This window comes from Hemicordylus capensis, chromosome 4, assembly GCF_027244095.1.
Source record: "Hemicordylus capensis ecotype Gifberg chromosome 4, rHemCap1.1.pri, whole genome shotgun sequence".
Lineage (NCBI taxonomy): Eukaryota > Metazoa > Chordata > Lepidosauria > Squamata > Cordylidae > Hemicordylus > Hemicordylus capensis.
Window position 1 is genome coordinate 34361367 of NC_069660.1, and position 15963 is coordinate 34377329.

A 15963-nucleotide genomic window follows, 5' to 3' on the forward strand; every position below is an offset into this window, starting at 1 on the left:
CATACCTCTTTTGAATATCTCACCCCCCATTAAAAAAATACTTTCGGCCGACAGGAAATTATAACATCAGGGAGAAAGGTTCTAGCCCTGCCTGCTACCTGTTGTGCTAGTTTTCTGTTTGCAAGGAGTGCTTTGCTTTTATGCGAGAGAGCATCCATAAATATGATGACTCACCTGCAGTCTGGAGTGCTGCAATCCACTGTAGGAGCATAGAAAGTTGCCTTGTACCGAATCCAACCATTGGTCCATCTAACTAGCTAAGTAGCTGCACAATTTTAGCCTTCCTGCAGATGCTGGCCTACAAGTCCCATAATCTCTGACTATTGGCCACTGTGGCTGGGGATTATGGGAGCTGTAGTCCAAAAACAGCTGGAGGGCTGAACTGTGCAGTCCTACACTGATTGGCAGGGCTTCTCCAAGATTTAAGGCAGAAATCTTTCTGCAGATGCCAGCAGAAGGCCCTGGAGATTTCAGGAGGATTTCGGAAGTCCCTGGAGATGCCAGGGACTGAACCTGAGACCTTTTGCATGCAAGCAGATGCTCTACCACTGTGCGTCAAAGCGGGCATATTTTTATTATTATTTATTTATTTTAAAATACATATATAAGCCAGCGTGGTGTTGTGGTTAGAGTGTTGGACTAGGACCGGGGAGACCCAAGTTCAAATCCCCATTCAGCCATGATACTTGCTGGGTGACTCTGGGCCAGTCACTTCTCTCTCAGCCTAACCTACCCCACAGGGTTGTTATGAGGAGAAAACTATGTACACCTATGTACTCTGGGCTCCTTGGAGGAACAGTGGAATATAAATGTAAAAATAATAATAATAAGTAAATATTTATATACCGCCCAAAATGCAAGTCTCTGGGTGGTTTACAACAAAACTATGGGTCTCCAGTCCAGGCACTGACCACATTAAGACCTGCTTAGCTTCTGAAAAGCGGGTGTATCATGTCTCCTTAGACCAGGGGTGGGGAACCTTGGCCCTCCAGCTGTTTTTGAACTACAACTCCCATCATCCCCAGCCACAATTTGGGATGGTGGGAGTTGTAGTTCAAAAACAGCTGGATGGCCAAGGTTCCCCACCCCTGCCTTGGACCATGCTCTGGGACTCTATCACTTCAGCATATGGTTGCCTCATTCTGCTGATGCAGCATTCAGCTGATGCAGCCTATTACAAATAGAGCATCAGCTGGAGACACTCCCACAAAGCAACCAGTCTGCTACCTGATCCAGATCCTCAAAGAGGAACACTGTTGCACCCCACGGTGCCTTCAACTGGTGCTCACTTCCCTCTCTTCATTTCCAGCAGGCATGTGGAAAGGTTGGACTGGGCCCTGGGACAAAAAGTGAAGATGGGTCTCTGGCCTCCCATCTTCTTCTTGGGAGAGGTGGGGGTGGGGAGCAGAGAGCAACCCGCTGCCCAGGCATGGGTCCCCTCTCTCAGGGGCCCAGGGACATTTGTCCACCACCACTCAATTATAGCTACGCCCCTGGTGTGGTGAGGAGCTTTAGGGCTTTAAAGGTGATGACCAGCACTTTGAAATGTGCCTAGAAATGAACTGGTAGCCAATGCTGTTGAAATAAAAAGGAAGTAAGAAGTGGAGTCATAGGAACAAAGGAAGCTGCCTTATATCGAGTCAGACCATTGGTCCATCTACACCAGGTGTGCACAGCTCAAATGCCTTGGTGGGCCAGAACCACCCATGACTTGGTTTGCATGGGCCAGGCACATTAATTTACATAAAAATAATTTAAAATATTAAGGAAAACATATGTTAGTTACTTGTGGATCTCTTATCTGCATCAAGGAACCCCCAATTTTAACCAAGATTAGTGGTCAGAAAATAGGCCCTGTCCCTGCTCAGTCAATGGGGCACCTGGACTGCATGCCAGGCTGGAGTCAGAGGGTAAGGCAAGGGAGATGAAGGAGAGTGTCAGTGGGCTGTAGCTCATGGGGGTCAGCAAGAAAAGTGGGGGGCATCTGGGCTGATCAGCAGGACAGGCCAAGAGTTCTTCATGGCTCCTGCTGCAGAATATTCCTCCTGCTGCTGAATATGCTCCATCTGCGGGCCTGCAAAAAAGTCCCTGTGGGCCAGGTCTGCCCCCTGGGCCTTAAGTTGTGCAGGCCTGATCTACACAGACTGGCAGCGACTTCTGCAAGGTTGTTGTTGTTGTTATTCAATTTTTATACCGGCTTTCCAAAAGGTTGCAGGCAGGAGTCTCTCTCAACCCTATATCGGAGATGCCAGGGTGGGAACTTGGGACCTTCTGCATGCAAGCCTGCAGGTGCTCTTCCCAGAGTGGCCCCACCCCCTGAGGGGAATATCTTACTGTGCTCACCTGTAGTCTCCCATCCAAATGCAAGCAGGGCAGACCCTGCTTAGCTAAGGGGACTGTTCATGCTTACTACCACAAGACCTGAGATCTGTGTTCTGCCACTATGCATGTTTGGCAGGAAATAAGGGAGTCGCCATCTGAATCTCGAAGCAGAGTCAGAAAGCAGAGAGCTTTCAGCTGGATTTGGCTGGTGTGCTGCCTTGCTGGCTAGGAAGAGTAGCACATTTCTTCTCTGGGAATGTGAATCAGGCCTACTGGTTGTGAAGCCTGCTGCAGGAGTCTGTTTCCTTTCACAGTGCGCTGCTTGTTTATTTGTGGACAAGCAAATATGACAAAGACAACCCATGTCTCCTTTCATCCAAAAGAAACTAGGCCCTGTAAAGCTGCCCTTGGATTTCCCACTGCCCAGGAAAAGAGGGAGCATGTAACAGTACAACGTTACTCGTTTAGCACTTTATCTGTTTCTGCAGGCAGGCATGTTTACTTCATATTTTGAACATCCCATTGTTATTGTGAGTCTGCTGCAAGTTATTAACTGCAAAATGGTACACAATAGAGCACATGGCTGTTAATATCAGTGAATATGCTTCACCAGCATCATCCTATATAATAAAAGGCTAAGTGAGTGGCCGTGGCCTTGGAACGTTGGGGATCTGCGTCCCTGCTTCCCTGGGCTGTTCTGGGCCTGCGCGAAGCGCAGGCCCAGAACAGCCCAAGGGAGACAGGACCACCGACACCAGGCGGCCATGCTGGCCAGTTCTATTGCTGCCGCGTCTGTCTGCCCGGAGGAAAGGACACCGGGAAGGGAAAGACGGCGGGGGCGGGCAGCAATCGGGACGGCATTCTGGGCGGCATTCTGGGAGGCAGGGCCAAGGGGAAGACGGCAGTTGCGGGCGGCACTGATGGCGGCGGGGCCAGCACTCACCATCTGACCAGAAGCACAGAGGCAGCGACGGCACACCCTACCCGGCCGCAGGGAGGCAATTCAGCGGGGAGGAAGGCGGGGGAGGCAGTCCTCTTGCCACCGCCTCCTCACCCTGTCCGCCGCCGCCGGCCGCAGCGGCGCCTCTGCCCAGCTTCTTCCTATGCCTCCTTTTCCGGGTGGGGGGTTCCTCTAAAAAGGCTTTTCTGCTCCCAGCCTCCTCAATTTGTTTGCCAGCAGGTGAGAGAACAAGGAGGTAACTGAAGGAGGTAACTCTTTCCTCTTTGCACTTCTCTCACTCCAGCAAGGGCGAAGCTCAGTCAGGCTCTCTGCACTGTTTCCCCCACCGGAGAGAAACACCAGCACTTTTTCTCCCCGCGAACCCAAGCCTCTCTCTACTACACTACAGCAAGCATATACCAGGCAAGGCTGGCTTGCTTAGTGTGTGTCTATGTCACGTCACCGCCCGCACCGCAGCTTGCAAAGGAGATGGGTTGTGGTGTGTGTAGAATACTTCCAGCCTGAGTCTGCAGTGTGCACATTTACTCAGAAGTAAGCCCTACCGATTTCAACAAGGCTTACTCCATAGTAAGTTATTGCATGCAGAAGACCCCAGGTTCAAGCCCTGGCAGCATCTCCAGGGAGGGCTGGGAAAGACTCCTGCCTGGAACTTTGGGGAGATGCTGCCAGTCAGTGTAGTAGGCAATAGTGAGGTTGATGGACGGATCAAGGGTCTCTGACTTGATATACAACTTCCTACACAGCCAATGTAAAATAGACCATAGTTTCAAAGAGGTAACTGCAGAGGAAAGGAAAGGAAGGAAGAGAGAAATAAATAAAAAAGAAACAAACAAAAAAAAAGGGCAAGAGAAAAGGAAGAAGGAATAAAGGGGGGGGGAACCTAGCGCCCGTTATTATAACGGGCTTAAAAATACTAGTAGTATATAGGGCACCTCTTCTTAATGATGATCCTTGGATTCTTTCAAGATATGGCTTCAAGGGAAAAGTTTTATTTATTTATTTATTTGATTGATTGATTGATTGATTGATTTGATTTCTATACCGCCCTTCCAAAAATGGCTCAGGGTGGTTTACACAGAGAAATAATAAATAAATAAGATGGATCCCTGTCCCCAAAGGGCTCACAATCTAAAAAGAAACATAAGACAGACACCAGCAACAGTCACTGGAAGTACTGTGCTGGAGGTGGATAGGGCCAGTTACTTCCCCCCTGCTAAATAAAGAGAATCACCACGTTAAAAGGTGCTTCTTTGCCAAGTTAGCAGGGGTTAGCAAGTAGGTTCTGAGGAGCAGAGTTCCCTGTAGCAGGGATTCCCAGTAGTGGTTGACTACAACTCCCATCATCCCCAGCCAACCCCCATCATCCCCACTGCAGCTGGGGATGATGGGAGTTGTAGTCAACAGCAGCTGGGAATGCCTACTACAGAGACCACGCTGAGGAGGCAACAATGGAGTCCTCCATTGTTGATGGACAACAATGGAATTATCTTACCACTGTTCACCCCCACAATAGTGACAGCTCCCATTGATTAAGGAGAAGCAGGGACGTAGCAAGGTTTCCGGCGGCCAGGGGACAAAGTTAGGCAGGGCCCCTCCGTGCCAAAACCACACCCCTTCATCTGTGAGCCCCCCCCCATTAATTAACTCTAGGGGTGAGAGGCCTCGCTGTCACTGCACCATCGCTACTTCACATCTTCACTGCCAAGAGAGTGGCATCGGTGGGTGGGCTTCTCCCTGGCTTCCCCCCACTCCGCTACTGGCTGGCGCACAGACTTCCCTTCTTCCGAACAGCATTTCTGCACTGTTTTGAGTATGGAGACCATTGTGTGCCGTGGTGTCATGTCATGCCATGGTCTCCAATCTCAAACAGTGTAGGCACACTGTTCGGAGGAAGGGAAGCCTATGCGCCAGTGGTAGTAGAGTGGGAGGAAGCCCCCCTGCTGCCACTTCCCCGGCGGTGAAGATGGGCAGTAGTGGCGAGGCAGCAGGGATGCATGGACAAATGGGGACTGCCTTGGGGGCCTCTCAAACCATGTGGGCCCAGGTACAACTGTCTCCCCTTGTCCAATAGAATCTACGCCCATGAGGAGAAGTCTTCCTACTTAGAAGCTCCTGACAGTGCTGCCTTTTAACACTAAATCTGGGAGGGGGAGGGGCTTAAGTGATGCTAGAAAACCCTATGTTCCTAAAGTGGTGCAGAAGGCGTTACCTAGGTGGAGGACCAACATGGGTGTTGTGTCTGGTCGGATGAAAGGGAGATCTGATGCACTGGAAGAGAACAGCTAATCCCACTCCTGTCCCCCTTACAAAGGGCCTGTGAATCTGATGTGTCCTGATGGGGGAAATCAACACTGGTCTATCTTCATGAGGGTTGCCAGGCTGCAACCTGGAGAACCTTCTTGTCTCTAAAGCTGTGAAGGAGGCTGCAGCCTTGGCTTCTGCTGCCTGCTCTACTCCTCCCCAGGTCTGTTGCCCATCTTTCATCTCTGACTGCTGCAGGACCAAATGATTGTCCTGCTTGCCCTAGCAGGGGAAGACAGAGGGTGGACAATGGGCCACCAGCTGTGGGAGTGGGAGAAGAGAAGCTGTGCACTTGCAGTGGAGGGGTAGGGCCATGCACACAGGGCCGGTCTGTTCACTAGGCAGACCTAGGTGGTTGCCTGGGGCACCAGTTCTGTTGAAGGGCATAAATAGTGCCACAATGTAGCACTGCTAGTTATTATTTTTCTCCCTCTTCTAGTGCACCCCTGACATACTTCACAGTGGCGTAAGAATGTAAGATGTAATACAGGAAAGCCTTGGTCTTCGCAGGGATTCTGTTCCCAGCTAGTGCCGCAGATGCTGAAACTACAAATACTCAGGTACTGGGACAATGCAAATCCGGGGGTGAGGTTGCTTGGTGGGTGGGGGGATGGCAAATAAACACAAAAAAGCACAGTAAAGTGCTCTATTGTGCTCCACGGGTCCCCAGCACTCCAGCAATGCTGCCCAAAAGACTGAAATCCACCATTTTTAGAAAAGAAAAGAAAAAATTTTTTGTTTAATATTTTATTTGAAAAGGAGCCACAAAATGTTTCCAGAACACAAAATGGCAGCTGGAAATGACCCCGGAGATCATTTCCTGCAATCCCCCCCCCCCGCTGCCGATCTGCAGATACGTAGATTTAACCCTTTAATGCCATATTTTCCTCACATATACCAAGGTCAGGTGCCAATTACCCTACCGGAGATACGCAAAATTACAGGTGCTGGATCTACGAGTAACGAAGTCCTCCTGTACTGCACCCTGTTCTCCAAAGGGCCAGAATATTCTACACACTCTTCTCTGCATTAGTCTCACAAGTAGGGATGTGCACAAAACCGGTTCGCCCGGTTCGGTTCGAATTTGAACCGGGTTCGAACCAGGAGGGGGTGGTTCGGTTTTGGTTTTGTTCGAACCACCCCCTGGTTCGGTTCGAATTCGAACCAGTTCAAACTGGTTCGGACACCCAAAAATTGGTAGGATGGTAGCTGGCACCCAAACCCCAAAGCAATTGGACACTCTTATGATTTTTTATGAATTTTTGAAAATTATTTTTATTTTTTTCTCATAGGATATAATGGGACTCCAACCAGCCCATTATTCCTTATTGTGGAGCACCCATGGGTGCCAACAACCATGCAAACCCCGAAGCAATAAGACACCCCTATGATTTTTTATGGATATTTGAAATATTTTTAATTATTTTTCTCATAGAGTATAATGGGACCTGAACCAGTCCATATCCCCTATTGTGGAGCACATATCCCCTAGGGGCACAAAAGCGGGGTGAGTGGTAGACAGACAGGGGTGCCTACCACCCACTAAACCCCAAGGCAATTGGACACTCCTCTGATTATTGGTGAATTGTTAAAGTATTTTTGAATTCCTCATAGAGAATAATTAGGATTGCAGCAAATGTATAGCTTCACGTTGGGGGGAAAGGGGTGTCGTAGAGTAGAGTGTGGTGGGTGGTAGTTCCTAGGGTGGGCAAGGAAGCTATCAGAATTATTTGAAAGGAATTTGGTAAAGGGATGATTTTTAAGTGATTTTTAAAGTTTACGCGTCTTTAAGGTTTTTCTCCATAAAGAAGCATGGAGGTGTCAGCAAATGTATAGCTTCACGTCGGGGGGAAAGGGGTGTCGTAGAGCGGAGTGTGGTGGGTGGTAGTTCCTAGGATGCTACCTGAATTATTTGAAAGGAATTGGGCAAAAGGGTGATTTTTGGTTAATTGTTGAAGTTTACGTGTCTTTAAGGTTTTCTCCCATTAGGTATAATGAAGGGTGTATCGCTTCACGTCGGGGGGAAAGTGGTGGCCTAGAGCGGTGTGGGGTTGGTGGTAGTGCCGGTTAGGGGCAGGGAAGCTACCTGAATTTTTTCAAAGGATTTGGGCAGAGGGCTGATTTTTGGTGAATTGTTGAAGTTTATGCGTCTTTAAGGTTTTTCCTTATAAGGTATAATGGAGCTTTCAGCAGCCCCATAAGTGCACTTGGGGGGTGCTGGGGTGGCCCAGAGCGAGTGGTGGTGTATGGCACATAGGGTGCCAACCACCCCCATGGGTTGCTAACCCATGGCGTACAGGGTTCTGTTGTTTCTGAGGTATTCTGAGTGTGGATTCTATGATAGCAAATGAGATTTTCAATGAGACACCATGAATCCACTCTAAGTTGCTATCATTTTAACTTTTCTGTTTATTTGCTTTGTTGTAAACCGCCCAGGGACGTGAGTTTTAAAAATATGTTAAATAAATAAATAAAATTGGAAAACCATGGCCTAATGTTACAGGGTGTGGCAATGTTTTCCCCCACAGTAATGCACCAAGAGAAGGATGCAACCTCATGGCATTGCTTCCTTTCCTATTTCATTATAGGGCAGTAGCAGAAAAGGAAAGGTGGCATTTTGAAATGTCACTGCTGTGGATGTGAGAAGGCAGCCACTTACTTTGCAGAAGTCGGCTCTTCACTTAAGGTGCCCCACCCTCCAATCCTAGTCTATACCAGACTGAGTTGATGTGGTATCACGTTAACTCCCAGAATCAGAGGAATCGTTTCTAGAGAACAATGCTCTGATACAGCTCGCACTGCCTCAGACCTGATTATCTGTTCAGTGTGATGCACAGCCCTATTGTGGGGCTGTTAAAGAGGCAGGAGGGTTCTGTGGGTTGCAGTCCTCTCATGGTCAGCAACATTCATGGTGCACTCAGGGATGCACCTAGATGATTTTGGCATCCAGACCAACCCTTCCGCAAGGCTCCCGCACCAGATGCCCCCCCATCACCATGAGGGCCCTAGAACCTACTGTGGCTAACTAGGGATGTGCATGGTCTGGAGCAGTCCGGACCAGCACTGAATGGGGGCCTTTCGTTTAGGGCGGGGAGGGCTTGCTTACCCCTTCCGCCTCTTTGCCCCCGCCAGAGGCCGTATTGTATCTAATAAATGGGGCGCTGGAAACCAGCTGCTCCCGCCGCCCCCCCCCACGAGCGGATTAGGGGCAAAAATTAGTAAGGTACTGCCGCCGTCCCGCCCCCTCCCCCCGCCCCCTGAGTGCTCACCGCATTGTTTCTTAGAAACGAGAGGAGCCCGCCGAACAGAGCTCCTCTCTTGGCAAAGTCTGTGAAGCAACTGAGGACTGGGGCGCGCGCGTGCGCGCGATACGACGTCTAAACTTCTGCCGGAGGCCCGGTCTACCCGGCCTCGTCCTGCTGGGTAGACCGGGCCTCCGGCGGAAGTTTAGACGTCGTATCGCACGCGCGTGCCCCAGTCCTCAGTTGCTTCACAGTCTTTGCCAAGAGAGGAGCTCTGTTTGGCGGGCTCCTCTCTTTTCTAAGAAACAATGCGGTGAGCACTCGGGGGGGAGGGGGGCTGGACGGCGGCAGGGACGGCGGCAGTACCTTACTAATTTTTGCCCCTAATCCGCTCGCGGGGGGGGCGGCGGGGGCGGCTGGTTTCCAGCACCCCATTTATTAGATACAATACGGCCTCTGGCGGGGGCAAAGAGGCAGGAGGGGTAAGCAAGCCCTCCCCGCCCTTAAAGGGGGACCCCCCACCCGAACCTGGACCGGCCAAGTCCGAACCGGTCTGGAAGTTCGGAGGCCTTTAGAATGGCCTCCAGACCGGTTCGGACACACCCCTATGGCTAACCTATTTGCGATTTTTAAAAAACAAAGCCGCCGCACGGCTGAGGAGTAGCTGCAGGGTATGTGTGTGGGCCAAGTAGCCGACTTCCTCCTCCCCTGCCCGGTGGTGGCAGCAGCGGCAGTGAAGTGAGAGACCGTTGAGCACATCCTCTCTGCCCAGCGGTTGCTGTGAACTGCAAGGTGTACCTGTGCAGTTCAGAAAAAGATCGCTGCAAGCCTTTCCCTACAACCTCGATTTCTCCAGGAGTTGAAATTCCAGAGTTATTAAATAGCTTACATGCAGCGTGCTGTTGACCAACTTTTGCAAGAGGGCGAACAATTCGACTGAGGACAGAGTCCATTTCAGATTAAACAGATTTTTTATTGATTTCATTTATTCCTTGCTGCATCTCCTTTGCCGAATCATTTGAGGAGAAGGTTAAGCTATCCTCTCAAAGGCGGTCCAGAGTTTCAGCTGTAAGGCCTTGTTTATGTGAAACTATCTCAGCAGCTGGCTGTGGTGGGAGCACATTTTCCGCAGTGGGCTTTCAATGTTATGCAATTCAGACTGGCTGTTGAAGATCTTGCAGTATTAACCCTTGCTGGTAGTAATGAGAAAATTGAGGTGTTTTGAAAAACACGGACAGGAAATATTTGATAGCCAGCCAGAGAAGCTCTCATTTTGAAAAGCATCAAAGGAACAGTAGATTGACTGAAAGTTAACAGAATTCTTTTGCCCTTCAGGGAGGAGGGCAACCATTCAGTTTCTAAGATATCGGCACTTTGAGGGTGACAACAAAATAGTTGACCTAAAGAGAATTTAATAGCCTTCCGGGTGGACCAACACCTTCCTATATTGTATTTATTAATAATTATCTGAAGTGAAACCTGTTTAGTCTGAAGAATTCTGGTATCAGACATCTTGCCAGAGTCACTCCCTGTGCCCACCGCATTTCTGTTCACAGAAGTCTTTGTGATAAAGCTAGCTGCACTAAATGAGTGCTTTTGCATAAGGGCGTCAGCTGAAGTCATAATACAATCAACCTTCTGGCTAATTGAGTTTAATTTTTCAAATATTGCAAGGACGGTCTGAGCTGTTAGTAAACATTGTTCTCTGAGAATATCTATTGATAATTTGGGGCACTCTTCTAGATCCATCCCTCCAGCTGATGCAAAAGATAGCTTCATTAAAAGCTCTTTATCATTTACCAAGGTATTATCCCCCTCCAAATGTCTTTCTTTGATAACTGTTGCTTCAATTAACTCAGTTTCCTGTTGCTCCAAGAGTGCATATCTGTTTGATGTGGGAACAGGGTGGTTCAAACTTACAGGCTCCTTTGGTGTCTTGCTGACCTTCGTTGCCATAAATGTATCCAAACGTGTCTGCTTCAAAGTTTTCACCCATCCTTGCACTTCTGGGCTAATAGCTGCCTTTTTGTTTTTGTTTTTTTGCCCATTGTTTTGGTTAGCTCAAAAGTTTACAACAGAAAATAATCTGTTGTCTTTTATAAAAAACCAAATAATCCAAAGGGGGAAAAACAAACAAACAAAAACTAAGCAATTGACTGGCCGGCCAGCTGGTCTACAGTGCTCCAGCTGTCTGAGTGCATAACTCCTCCCAAAGGCAAACCGCAAGCAGAGGAGCAGAGTTTTAAAGGGGGGGGGACCTAAAACTAGTTAAATCCTCTTCTAGGAGGGTCCATATATAAAACAGCATTAAAAAGGTTTTTAGAAGTCCAGACATAGGCCAAAATAAAAATAAAAAATAAAAGGGTGCAGGGAGAATTCCCACTGATTGGAGCTTTCACATCACCAGCTTGGTCACCCAACTTCCTGGTGAGGCGGGAAGGATCTGAGGCCCCAGGTTGCTCACGCCAAGGCTGAGAGCCACAAGGACAAGAGCCCTTGTGCTCTTGCCTTTGGGCTCAGGCCAAGAGGCTCGCGCCCTCAGCCCAGCCAGCTACTTATAGCAGCAGCAACAGCAGCAGCCCTAGTGATGGTACACACCTGGAGGAGGTAGGGCAGAGGGTAACACACTTGTCAGTGCCCCACCCAGGCTGTCTCTCTTCCTTCCCTGTGATGTCCCAGGCATGTGGCGATCTTTTTCTGAACTGCGGAGGCGCACCTCGCAGTTCACAGCAACCGCTGGGCAGAGAGGACATGCCCAGCGTTCGCTCCCCCATCTCCATCACTGGGGGGAGGGGGAGGTCAATTACTTGGCTCCCCCCCCCGCAGCCACCTGTCAGCCAAGCAGGGTGGCTGTAGGAGCCCCCCACCGGCCATTTGGAGACCCCTGGACCTTGTTGGCCATGGAACAGGGCCCCAAGGTCCAGGGGGTTAGAGTACCTCTGGGTGGACTTAAGGAGTTGATGACAGCCGTAAGGTCTCTGAAGAGTGGGAAATCAATTGGACACCAGGGTCTGTCTCATGAGTTATTACTGTATTTTGAAGCCAGGGTGGTCACATGGTCTCTTCCGCTGTATATGTAGAACTCACAGGCTGCGCAGATTGGCCAAATGGAAATGCACATAAAGGCCTGAACATTACGAAGTCACACAGGAGTGTTATTTTAGACTCTTGCTAGGTTTGCACAAGTAGAATGGCTTGACCGGTTCTTTGGGTCAGGTTCCCACAACTATAGGGGATGATCTCTCCCCTCCCTGTTTCAGGTCTGTTTGTTTACTACATTTATAACCCATTTTTTTCTCCAAGGAGCCCAGAATGGTTTGCATGATTATGTTTATCCTTACAACAACGCACGAACCATCACACCACACTGTGTCTTAAAAGATTGCCAGCCTTTTTACCTCGCAAACTATGGGCAGCAGTCCCACTGTTCATGGTCTCAGACAGCAACAAAGACAACAGAAGCTTCAAGTGGTGAGGATTACAGAATGCCACTCTGTGCTTTCTAACTAGTGGTGGAAGCAGTAGCAGCTCATCCTAATGTGCCAGGAGGGTGGCAAACAAGACACATCTACCTCTGATTCCTGCTGTCTCTCCCATCCCACCCTGTTCTGGCGTTAACAAGAATCATTCATCAAGTAGATCTGTGCAAGAGGGATGTGCAGTTGTGCAGTTCCCTCGGTTCACGGTCAGAATGTTCTGGCAGCAAACCAGGCTGTTCTGAGTGTTCTGAGCTTGGAATAGAACACCCTTTAAATTGCACATGTGCTGGCCATTTACATGGTCAGTACCACCATGCAAATGGCCACCGCGTATTCACAGAGGCCAGAAGAGCACCATTTTGGATTCCAAAATGGCACTTGGGACATTCCGATAGAACAGGGCCGTTCCGTCAGAACAACTGGCCCATCGGAATGTTCCAACTGAACATTTTGCGGATCTTGCATTCACAAGATCAGTTTCGTACACGTGCCTACTGTGCAGGTCCATTAACATCAATGCCAGGAGAGGCAGGATGGGAGAGAGAGGAGCAACTGGAGCTGCCAGGAACCAGGGTCAGCTGCACCTTGTTTGATGCCCTTCCCCGGCTTGTTAGGATGAGTTGTTTCTGGCTAGGAGGTGGTATATTCAGTCTATTCAGTGCCAATTTCACTGGTTGCCAGTGTGTTCTCAGACCCAATTCAAGGTGTTGCTTTTAATCTGTAAAGCTATGTGTGGCCTGGAACCCTCATCCCTTAAGACTGCCTTTCCCCATATGAGCAGTAAATACAACCAGCAACAGTGTCACACTTGTGCAAGAGTTGGGGAGGAGAGGAGTAGGGGAGGGGAGGGGAGTTGGTCTTGTGGTAGCAAGCATGAATTGTGCCCTTTGCTAAGCAGGGTCCACCCTGGTTTGCATTTGAATGGGAGACCACATGTGAGCACTAAGATATTCCCCTTAGGGGATGGGGCTGCTCTGGGAAGAGCGCATGCAGAGGCACCCATGCTGCTGCTGCCTGCACTGCTGCTGCCCTGTGTTCACTCTGTCGCTGCCCCACCGCGCCACTCCTCTCCATTTTTGTGACTCCCATGTGCGCAGCTGGGGGTGGGGCATGGGCAGTGAGCCTTGGTCACCCCCATGGTGGCAGTGGTGATGGGTGCAGCAGCTGGTGCCCATCCATCTGGGCCTTGAGTGCATCTGCGCAGTGGGAGTATTGTGCACATGGCGGCGGTGTGGCTCCCCAGGACGGAGGCCCCCTAGGACAGGAGCCCCCCTCCAGACGGAGGTTTGGTTTTTAAAAAATTTGAGAGGGGCCTTGCGGTGGGGTGGGGGGTCACGGCATGGGGGTGCTCAAAAGACCTTCAGGTCCAGGTGCCAAAATTACCTAGGTGCGCCACTGAGCAAATGCATGCTTTCATGCCGAAGGTTCCAAGTTTCCTCCCTGGCATCTCCAAGATAGACTCCTGCCTGCAACCTTGGAGAAGCCGCTGCCAGTCTGTGTTGACAGTACTGAGCTAGATGGACCAATGGTCTGAGTCTGTATAAGGCAGCTTCCTATGTTCCTGTGTAACTGTGTCAGCATTGTTTTACACCCACAGCAGTGCAGGAGGTGTGCAGCCTGCGGTGTGCTGCAGAGCATGGCTGATACTTTAATTCATTTTTAATTGTGTTAATCTTTTTGAGCACTGGATCTGTGGTACACATGTGCTAATATAAATCAATAAGGTGGGCATGCAGCTGTAGCAGTGAGTTGAGAGGAACTGGGTATAGAATTTGACAGGCCTTGGCATGAATATTTCCTCCACAGCAAGCATACTTGTCCCCGAGCACAGGGAACTTTCAGACACTCCCCTTTCAGGTGGCTTGGAAGATTACCCAGATCTTGCAGTGTTTGTTTTACATGCCCAAGTTTATTTCTCATAGCTGGAAGGAGTGCAGAGAGAGGCAAAAAAGGATGGAAGATGGAAGCAAACAGGAACTAGGCAGATTCCCTTCGTGGCTATTTTTAAATGCTACAAACACATTCAGCCGGACTAAATTTAGAAAAGAAAACGGAGGGCTTCCTGCCTTTCCTTTCAACACTTTCTTCAGCTATTTCCCAGCATGTGTTTTTATGGTTTAATGCTTGGAAGGAGAAAAATTAAGCAAATATATTGCACAGCCAAAGGAATGTACTTCCTTGGCAATTAACAGCTGTCTGTATCCTTGTCATCCATCAAGATGCTATGAAGGCACAGGTGTTCATCACCTCCAAGTGGCTGTTATGCTGGTGGGGCCCATCTCTAACCCAGGATCAACACCTGCATCCTCTTTTCCTTTCTGCAAGAGTGAAGCTACCTTTATTGTGCCAACTCACGTTGCTGAAAAGGAGCTTCCAAGTGGCACAGAACATTTTATAGGTAGAGATATTCCGAGCACACAAACAATGGGCAGAAAATAGGACACTTTAAAGACCCTTTGATTTCAGGGGTGAAGGGCAGAATTTAAGGATGTTCAGGTTTCCCATTTAACTCTATGGGATATAAAAGTAGGCTAAGCCAAAAAGGGGAAACATATATCATGAACATTTTCAGCAGGATTGATAAGTGCTTCACTTTAGCAATTTTGGGATGATGGCTTGAAAAGGATAGAGAACGTTTGTCTAACTAGGAAGAGCTCTCACTCTGAATTGGCTTTGTTTGCCAAGTTATATGAGCATGTAGCCAAATTGGGTTATGTAGCGTCATCATATCATCCTGTTCATTATGTGATCCCTGATTGGCTGGGATTGCTCACTTGAATAGTCTAGGAAGATGGTGCTCTAATGAGAAGAGGGGAAATAAGGACACAGAAACAACAGCAGACAGTGAAAACAATAGCAGTATATTTTCTCTCTATGTCAAGTGAGTCTGTGGTCCAGCAAGCGAAAGAATCTACAGGTGGCAGTAAGGCGTGTCTACCTTTTTTGCCTAGAGGGGAAGAATACAAATGCAAGGAGTCAAACTGAATTAGGGATGTGCACGAATTGAGATTTATGCACAGATTTGAAGCCGAACCAGCTTGTGGAGTTGCTGAACTGGTGGAGGGTGGTGCTGAATGAGGTGGTAAGTGGCACCTTTAAAAGTGAGAACAGTAGGTCCTTACCTGCTCCTCTGCTGCTCCATGCAGCTTCCTGATGCGGCAGCATGCCCCCCAACAGCTAGCACGTGCCGGCAGCACTCCTCCTAGCAGCCCTCATGTGGCAGTGGCACACACATGGCCACCGGCCTGGGCTGTCATTCAGGAGGCCAGTGCAGGACTTGGAGGACACTGCCCACCGCCGCCAATGTCTCTGCTGTCGGCCTCTGCTAACCCTTCTCTCACCCCCTCCTGGCTTTTAGGATAGGGAACCAAACAAGCCAAACCAGTGGTTCACACATCCTTATGCAGAAAGTCCTAGATTCCCTCCCTGGCATCTCCAAGATAGAGCTGAGAGAGATTCCTGCCTGTAACCTTGGAAAAGCTGCTGCAAGTCTGTGTAGCCAATAATGAGCTAGATGGACCAATGATCTGACTTAGTGTCAGGTGGCTTCCTTTGTTCCTCTGCTTGTGTCTCAGCATGTTCCAAGCTATCGTCCTCCCCACTCTTCTGTCACAGAAGTTACTCCATATTGTTTAAAACTCTTCACATATAGACAGGG

At 49.2% G+C, this 15963-nt stretch overlaps 1 protein-coding gene across 6 annotated transcripts in view; it reads left to right on the forward strand.

The window, feature by feature from the left end:
* The window catches only part of CCN5 (cellular communication network factor 5), a 116717-nt gene that overhangs the window by 38639 nt on the left and 62115 nt on the right, over positions 1-15963 (forward strand). For 3 of the 6 annotated variants that reach the window (XM_053242866.1, XM_053242862.1, XM_053242868.1), the window contains exon 2: positions 6024-6144. The exons of 2 other annotated variants lie outside the window; for them this stretch is intronic. The gene's annotated coding sequence lies outside the window, so the exon portion shown is untranslated. Of the gene's footprint in view, positions 1-5633; positions 5748-6023; positions 6145-15963 lie in introns of those variants that run through there. One more of the 6 variants, XM_053242863.1, reaches the window with a different exon arrangement.